Source organism: Castanea sativa, chromosome 3 (assembly GCF_040712315.1).
Source record: "Castanea sativa cultivar Marrone di Chiusa Pesio chromosome 3, ASM4071231v1".
NCBI classification, from domain to species: Eukaryota; Viridiplantae; Streptophyta; class Magnoliopsida; order Fagales; family Fagaceae; genus Castanea; species Castanea sativa.
Window position 1 is genome coordinate 15,904,673 of NC_134015.1, and position 9,880 is coordinate 15,914,552.

Consider the following 9,880-nt stretch of genomic DNA (forward strand, 5'->3'; position numbering starts at 1 on the left):
TCTGAATCTCGTCTAGAGGATGGATGCCGCCAGATCGTGGAATTGACCCGTCAGCTTAAGGACTGATGGCTTCATCTTGTGTGAACCCGTCATCCTACATGATAGAGCTGATAGCTTCATCTTGCGCGGGCCCGTCAGTCTGCATGATAGAGCTGACGGGTTCTTGAGCTTTTTGTTTTACTAATTAAAAATGTCCTCTATCAGTTGCCCCCTACTCCATAGTTCTGTCGGCTTTAGCTGACGAGCTATGGAGTTTGATTTGTACCTTTTCGAAAAATGGTGCATTCATTAGTGGTTCCTTGAGCAGCCAACATTTAATGTTTTGGACACGTGGTATGTGCTGGTTGGCCTGGTTTCTGAACAAAGGAGTCGCTTCGTCTTCCGTGCAACTTTCACCTTACTAATATCTCACCCCCTCCCTTCATTGTTCTTATTTCATCTTTGATGATCCTAAGAGAGAAATCGCCACTTGTGCCCGTCAACTTGCTAGCCTCGTCGCCTTTGCTAAAGTTAGCTTTATTAAGGAATCGTCTACTAATTAAGTAAGTCCTCCCACTTATTATTTATTTTCGTTATCCTAGTTGGTCGTAAACTTTAGAGAGACCGTCAATTTAGGTTCTTAGAATACCCCTGTCGCTTGTAGGTAAATAGATGTCTAGAGAAGCAACAAGTGAGCAGTCGTCAGTCCGTGATAAAGTGGGCTACAACAAAGTCTTCCCTTCTGGTCATGAGCCTAAAGAGGGCTTTTTAGGGTCGTCAGAGAGGGAGTCATCCGCCCATTCTCCTAACAACGAAGTGGAGAGTCAAGTTTGAGAGGAAGATGAGGAAGTAAAGGGTGATGACAATGATTACGAGGGAATAGAGGTTGAAGTAGAAGATAACAGGAGTGAGGGTGGTGGTGACAAAGGGGTCCTGAGGAAGGAAGCTCTGGTGATGGCCACACTCGTCCCTTTATTCTCCCTTCAAGATTTGGACAGTAAATGACTTTTACCCAACGATGACGACCAAAATATTTAATAGCTTGAGGGACTGTTTCCAAATCGCTGACAATATTCCAATCCGTCTACCTGGGAAGTATGAAAAATGTTACTCTCGTAAGACCGCGAATGTCGGTATGTATCATTCCATGTTCGCGGCCGGATTGAGGCTTCTTCTGACGGCTCTATATCATCAACTGGCCACCTATCTTAGCCTGTCCATCAGTCAAATTGCCCCAAACACTTGGAGGATATTTATAGGGGCCGAGGTCATCTAGGGTTGTCTGAGTGGAGGGAACCGTCAACTAACCTTGGACGAGTTCTTTTGGTCTTACAAACCCCAACGTATCTCCTCGTCCAAGGGTATTTATCATTTTGCAGCGAGGCAGAAGACACTTAGGCTGGTGTCAGACATGCCCGACTCGAATAGGAATTAGAAGAGTAAGTACTTTTTCGTTTAAGGAACGAATTGGGTGTGCCATCAAGACGAATGGGTGACGATGCCTCATGGTTTTGACAATACTTGGGGCATTGTTAAAGATTCAGGTTTAGTACCGCTTATGTCCTTCAATACCGTCCACTTTTTCTTTTAGCGTCTGACTTATGTGGTATATATATTGACCAATGTCGTCCTTTTTTTCTTATCGTCCAACTAGCATTCGCCCACACATTACAGGTGAGCAGGAAGCTTTTATCCATTCGGTTCTAGAGATCCCACTTGACGATTGTAGGTGTCGGGACATAATTACCCTCGACACTTTGCACGTCTTTTGTGGTGGTCCCGAGCCGACGCCTGTTGCTCGCAAACTAGACGTGTACTCTAGTCAGCGTAAGTAATATATATATATATATATTTGCTTCCTTCTTCCCGTTGTCTTTATCGGCGTCTGCCTACCTAATATCCGTCTCTTGCCCTTTGTAGAGATGGAGGCAGCAAGGCAAAGAGCTTTGGTACGGGCAGCCGTGGCGAACAAGAAGAAGAAAAGAGAAGGAAGGAGCTTCCTCGTCGGCTCCTAAGGATGTCGTGAAGGGTGCTCCAAAATACAAAGTTGAAAGGAAGGATAACTGTCTGCCTAAGAAGTGGAAGGTCCCTCCTACAGCTAATAAGCAATCGAAGAAGTTGTCTCCTCCCAAACCAAGTCATGGAGCTGGTAAAGGCTTCATGACAGCTAAAGGCCCCATCATAGAAGGAACCCATCGTCTTCTTACATATAAGGGGTACGCCATCGAGATGGTTGAGTCAATTATCAAGGAGACGGACTTAGATCCATGTGCTGAACAAGAGACCGAGGACTTAGAGACTTCTGGTCTCTTTGATCTTTCTAGGGTATGTCCTCTTTCTTGTATTCCTGTACTTTGTTATCATTATCACTTTGCTGACGGTTGTCTCGTTTTCCAAGCGCTAGTGCATATAAAGGCGCTCCTAGATAGGTGCTCTGCTGAGGAAAGGGTGACCAGTCGCCTTAGAAAGTGCAATGAGACCCTGACCAACGAGCAAGAACAATACAAGGAGGTCATTCGCATTTTAAATAGGGAGGTGACAGAATTAAAGAAGAAGCTGAAGAAGGAAGCCCATCTTCAGGAGAAGGCGGAAGAAGATAAGGCACTCGTGGAGAAGGAGTTGTCGGCCCTTTTTAAGCAGGTGGAGACAGCCAAGGCTGATGCCATCAAAGAGTTCAAGGATTCACAATCCTTCATTGATGCATGTACATTCTATTATGGTGACGGGCTTGACAACTGAATTCAGTAGGTTGGGACCATCTACCCTAACCTGGACTTATCCAGAGTTACCATGGATGACCCAATTCTGTTGTTGGTGATGCTAATGACGAGACTGACGAGTCTATCCAAGTGGAGTTAGGTTTAAAGGACAACACCATGGTGCTCGCTCAACCTGCTCAGGAGAGTTTAGTTACTCCCGTGATCCCGTCAATTGAAGACCATCTTGAAAACGTTGTGAACCCTTCAGCTTTAACCACCCAGGACCCCCTCCTAAAGATGATAAAAATGCTCCCGTCCAGGACGTTCAGGACCCCGTAGTTTAGTTCTCTATCTATTTTGTATTTTGTCTTATTTTTAGACAAATTTAAGTGCCCTTTTATTTTTGGGCCTTTGTGGAAAACATACTTTAAGACGTCTTGTTTTACACCCAGCACTTTATGTTCATATCTCATTTTTATGTATATGCTTATTAATCTTTGGATGAGTATGCTTGAACCATCTACTCTATTTCATCCTTTTGCAAACTGTAATAAACTCGTCCATGTATTCTTAAAGTCATCCACTAATGATTTTATATTTGCATGCGTCCTTTGGGAGGACTCGTATATTTTGTCGTGGTTTTACAGTCGTGGATTTAGCGTGCTTTTCTATTTAGGGATGTCGTAATGAGCTTGTCCACTTGTGGTCTTGGGAATAAACTCACCCGCTTTGTGGATTTATCAGCTGACTCGTCCACTTGTGGACTTGAATAATTTTCAAGGTACCCTCATGGGATTTTAATAATTTTCAGGGCGTCCTTATGGACTTGATAATAGTAAGGTACCCCGCTGGAGTGACCTCCTCTTCTATAAACTCGTCCACTTATGGACTCAGTAGTGATAATTCCGTCTGCCTTGTGGACTTTGTAATAAACTGGTCCACTTACGGACTTAGTCATGATAAATTCGTCCACTTGATGGACTTTGTAATAAACTTGTCCACTTGTGGACTTGGTCGTGATAAATTCATCCATTTTATGGATTTTGTAATAAACTCATCCACTAGTAGACTTGGTAGTGATAAATTCGTCCACTTTATGGACTTGGTAATAAACTTGTCCACTTGTGGACCCTGAACGCAGTTTTGTTGGGGCAAAGATGTACACGGGTTATATCTATATAACTCCTCTTATTGTGATGAATGCATATATAGAAAATTGTTCCAAAAAGAATAAAACTCAGCCCTTTGGGCTTAAAAAGTACCGTAGATAAAAGTTAACTAAGAGAAATAAACTGGAAATGAGAAGTAGCGCCCTTCATGTTGCCATCTACTGGTAGTATTTCCTGAGGTGCTCGGCATTCCATGGATAAGGTAACTTCTGCCCCTCTAACGTCTCCAGGTGGTACGTACATTTCCTTTACCATGACGTGACTCTGTAGGGTCCTTCCCAATTAGGTCTGAGCTTTCCCTGGGAAGGGTCTCTTATGGCACCCGTCACCTTCCTTAAGACAAAATCTCCAACTTGGAAATCTCTGTGCCTAACCCTAGAGTTGTAGTACTTGGCCATGAGGTTCTGGTACCGTGCTAGCATCTGTTCTGTTGTCGCCCTAACTTCGTCCACTAGGTTGAGTTGTAGACGCATGGCCTCGTCGTTCTTCCTCTCATCATGGTTGCCCACCCTGTAGCTTATAAGTCCAACCTCACCTGGAATAACTGCCTCGCTTCCGTATGCTAGTTAAAATGGTGTTTCTCCTGTAGGAGTTTTGGTTGTTGTCTTGTATGCCCATAGTACGCTTGGCAGCTCTTCTGGCCATATACCCTTTGCCCCCTCGAGCCGAGTTTTGATGATCTGGAGCAAGGATCGGTTTGTAACTTCCATTTACCCGTTGGCTTGAGGGTGGACAAGGGAGGAGTAGTGGTTTTTGATCCCCAATTGTGAGCAAAAGTCCCTGAAAGGGTCATTGTCGAACTGCTTCCCTTTATCTAAGACCAAGACTTTAGGGATCCCATACTTGCAAACGATGCTCCTCCAAACGAAGCTTCGTACGCTCTTCTCTGTGATGGTGGCCAAGGCTTCAGCTTCAACCCATTTGGTGAAATAGTCTATGCCAACTATTAGAAACTTTAATTGCCTCATTGCTATTGGGAATGGGCCCATGATGTCCACCCCCCATTGAGCGAAAGGCCATGGGGCCATCATTGGGGTGAGCTCCTTCGTTGGCTGTCTGATCACATTGCTGAACCTCTAGCATTTGTCACAGGCTTTGACATAAGCCTAGGCATCCTTCTGCATAGTAAGCCAATAGTATCCAGCTCGAATTAGTTTGTGCACCAACGATCGTGACCCTAAATGGTTTCCATAAATGCCTTCACAGACTTCTCTCATGACGTAGTCTGCTTCTTCAGGACTTAAGCATCATAGGTACGAACGGGAGAAGCCTTTCTTGTATAGGACATCCTTTATTAGGAAAAACCGTGCTACTTAAACCTTCAACTTTCTCGCGGTGTCCTTATCGTCAGGTAGTGTACCATTTTTCAGATAAGAAACTATCAGTGTGGTCCAGTTGCCTCCCGAGTCTATTTCTTGCACACTGACGTTATTTATCAAGGGCGAGAGCTGAACAAAAGAGAGTAACCTACTAGGAACAAGCATGTGTTCTGCTGAGGCGGCTTTGGCAAGGCAATCAGCTTTCTCGTTCTCTTCTCTAGGGACTTGGACGAACTTGGCCTGCAGCTCGCTTACTTGTTTCTGCACCTATTCCAAGTACCTCTTCATTTTCTCCCCTTTGCATTCAAAATCCCCATTCACCTAACTTGTGATGACCTGAGAATCGCAATATACGACCACATTTGTTGCCCCTGCGGCTTTTGTGAGATCTAGCCCTGTTACCAAAGCTTGGTACTCTGCTTCGTTGTTGGTTGTTGGGAAGTCCAGGCGAACCATACATTCGATCTCATCCCCTTCTGGGGAAAGGAGTACTATGCCGACCCTGCTAGCCTTACTGTTAGGTGATCCATCTGTGTGGACGATCCACTGAGGATGTTCTTCTGCCCCTTGGCCTTCCATGCTAGTGAACTCGACAATAAAGTCGGCGACTACTTGTCCCTTTATGGCGGTTTAAAGGTGGTATTGTACATCAAATTCACTTAGTTCTATCGCCCACAACGCCATCCGTCCGGCAGCTTCAGGACTACTCATTGCTCGCTATAGAGGCTTATCTGTTAGGACGACCACAGTGTGGGCTTGGATGTATGGCTTGAGCTTACGAGCAACAGTAACCAAAGCAAAGGCGAGCTTCTCCATTGATGGGTATCTTTCCTCTGCACCTCGGAGTGCTCGGCTAGTATAGTAAACGAGCTTCTGCACCTTGTCTTCTTCCCTGACCAAGGCCGCGCTAACGGCAGTTGGAGATACAGCCAAGTAGAGGAATAGTTCTACCCCTAGTTTCAAGGGACTTAGCAATGGTGGAGAAGAGAGGTAGGCCTTCAAATCCTCGAATGCTCGTTGCCACTCGTCCGTCCATTCAAAATACTTCTTCAGTGTACGGAAGAAAGGTAGGCACTTGTCCGTTGCCCTCGACACGAACCTATCAGGGCGGCTACCTTGCCGTTAAGACTTTGTACTTCTTTCATGTTCCTTGGTGGTGCCATCTCTACTATGGCTCGGATCTTGTCCGGGTTGACTTTGATACCCCTCTAAGACACCATAAACCCTAGGAACTTTCCAGCCGACACCCCAAATGCGCACTTGCTCAGGTTGAGCTTCATGTTGTAAAAGCGAAGGGTGTCAAAGGTTTCTCTAAGATCTCCCAAATGATCGTCCTCCCTTAGACTTTTTACCAGCATGTCGTCAACATAGACTTGGACATTTCTTCCAATTTGATGTGAGAACAGCTTGTTCATGAGCCTCTGATATGTCACGCCCACGTTCTTGAGGCTGAACGGCATTACTTTGTAACAGAAGAGGCCTTGGCTGGTGACGAACGAAGTCTTCTCTTGATCAGCTTCACCCAGTTTGATCTGATTTTAGCTGGAAAACGAGTCCATGAAGCTCAGTAACTGATGTCGAGCTGTAGAGTCTACTAAAACGTCAACCCGCGGGAAGGGGTAGCTATCCTTGGGGCATATCTTGTTCAGGTCTGTAAAGTCTACGCACATCCTCCACTTCCCGTTGGCTTTCTTGACCATCACTTCATTTACCAGCCAGTCAAGGTAATATACTTCTCTGATGAAGTCTGCTTCTTGCAACTTGCGGACTTCTTCAGTTATAGCTTGGTCTCATTCTTGGGCAAACACCCATTTCTTTTGGCGAATGAGTGAAAAAGTGGGCGACACTTTCAACCTGTGCACCAAGACTGAAGGGTTGGTCCCGGGCATGTCTTCATGTCTCCATGCGAATACATCCTGTTTTTTTTTAGGAAAGTCGTGAGTGCTTGGCAGACCAACGGACTGGCAAGGGCGCCGATCCTAGTCGTTCGATCTATTCTGGAGTCATCGAGGAATATTTCTTCAATTCTTTCAACGGGCCTTGTCACTGTTTGTTGCTCTTCTATGCTCATTGTCTGTAGATGATCGTCCATCTCTCCATCTCCAACATTGCTATGTAGCACTCGTGTGCAGCTACTTGGTCTCCACGTACTTCTCCTACTCCGTACTCGGTGGGGAATTTAATCATCGAGTGGTAGGTCGAAGTTACGGCCTTCCACAAGTTGAGGGTAGGTCACCCTAGGATGGCATTGTAGGTAGACGAACAGTCGACAACAAGGAAGGTGACATCTTTAATGATCTGCTGAGGGTAATCACCAACCGTTACGGGCAACGTGACCGTGCTGAGGGGGTATACTTTTATGCCTCCAAACCCAACGAATGGAGCATTGATCGAAACCAGCAGTTCCCTTTCAATCCTCATCTGCTGGAGTGCCGGGTAGTAGAGGATGTCAGTAGAGCTTCCGTTATCAACCAGGACCCTGTGTGTATTGTAGTCACCTACTCGTATGCTGACGACGAGTGCATCGCCATGTGGGTGGTGAAGACGTCGGGCATCTTCCTCTGAGAATCCGATGATGGGGTTGTCAATTCTCGCCATCTTTGGGACAAAGCCCATCAACTGGACGTTCTGAACCATCCTTAGGTAGGCCTTACGGACCTTTCTTAATGAGCCAGAAGCTATAGACCCTCCCACAATCATCCTTATGTCTCCTAGGGGTGGCTTAGGGCGCTCGTTCTCCCTTCAGGCAACTTGTTCTTGCGGCGCATCCATCCTTTCTTTGCTGACAAACCTCTGAAACTTTCCTTGTTTGATAAAAGCCTCTATTTGTTGCTTCAAGTAGTAGCAATCAGATATGTCGTGACCATGATCTCGGTGAAAGCGACAATACTTGTCTCTAGATCTCTTATTAGGGTCTCCCTTCAGCTTGTGAGGAAATTTCAGGGATCCTTCGTCCTTGATTTGCATCAAGACTTGGTGGATTGGACGGTCAACGGGGTGAAGCTAGTGAACCTCCCAGTCAGAGGTTTGGAGCGCCTATCCTCCCGTCGGTCTTCAATTCTTGTTGTCTTTCGCCCCCTGTCCTGCCATTCGTGAATGAAACCACGAGTACCTTGTCGTCAGCTTCATCAATCGAGAGGGTCTCCTTGTTGAAGCGGGTAATGTACGACCTCAGCGTTTCGTCCTCTCAAAGCTTGATGTTCATTAGGCAAGCCGTGGACTTCTCATACCTGTGTCCCCCGATGAAGTGCAAGGTGAACTGGGTGCTCAACTCCTTGAAGGTGCTAATGGAGTTAAGCGTCAGTCTGCTAAACCAAACCCTCACGGGTCCCTTCAGTGTAGTAGGGAAAGTCCTACACATGATTTCGCCCGCCACAACTTGCAGGTGCATTAGGGTCTTGAAAGTCTCCAGGTGATCTAAAGGATCCTTAGATCTGTCGTAGGCCTCTACCTGTGGCATGCGGAACTTTGGTGGAAGGGGGAATGAAATGACGAATGCAGTGAATGGCAAGTCAGTTCGATGGACCAACTCATCGAGGTCGCTGGACAACTATCCTCTGAGGGCGTTCATCATGAAGTCCATCCGCTCCTTCATCATCTGCATCTCTGCTACCAAGTGTGGTGGTGGAGTCGTGTCTGCGGTAGATGTACAACTTGTATCTTGTCGTTCTTGCCTTGTTGGGGCATTGCTGCGTTCTGGCCCCTTTTGGTTCCTCCTCTCAACGCTGGTTCCTTCCTGATCCTCCTCCTAAGTGTTGAGCACTGCGTTCTTCTGGCGCAGTTGCTCCTCTAGGTCGTGGTTTTGTTTGGTAAGGCTCTCTACAGCAGCAGCGAGCGTTTAAACTTGTCTCTCAAGGGCGGCGGTACGTGGTTCGTCCCTTTGGTTGTTGTTGGTGGTTGCCATCGAGCGAGTAAGTGCCATGCAGCTCTTTGTCCGGGAAGCGGTAGTATGGCTTACTTCATGTTCCCCATAAACGGCGCCAACTGATGATGCTAAAAATCATTAGTAAGCCACACGGTCCTCACGTGCTCAAGACAAGAACCTGCACAACACAAAAGCTAAAGACCTTAAGAAGAAAACCGGTGTGGTACCGGCCAAATACCCTCCGAATGTAAAGTTAGAGAACTTCCACGACTCTAGAATGCCAGAATTAGGATAAATTATACGTACCTTAGTTTGTGAGGGTTTTAAAGTTTTTATAATAGCGTAGAGTTGACATCTGTTTCTTGACAGAGAGAATCTTTTTTTATAAAGAATATCTTTATTAGTACGCGTATAACGAGGGTCTTTCCTTACGTCACACTTATAGTACCTGAATTGGATAAAGCCTCCTTTTGGGCTGATCCCAGGTATGTAAACTTTTCTCCCTTGTCCTATCTGAAGCTAATGAATGTTTCCAAGTTCTAAAAGGATCTATAACATTTCTCCAGCTGGATTTTATTTTTTACATTGCAAGTGCATGTTTGTGGATTAATTTTGCAGTTAGTTCCAAGACATAAATGAATTAATGCAAAACTTAAGATAACCACTATCAAAAGTCAAAACTAATATAAGTTAAAATAATATAACAATAATGGAAGATTTATAAGCCTATACGTGGCTATCAAAATTGTAGTCTGTAGATAGTACTATTATCATTTATAAAAACTAAAACTAAGAATTAAATTAAATAAAAGAATATTATAATATGTGGAAGCTGTAAACCACAACAAA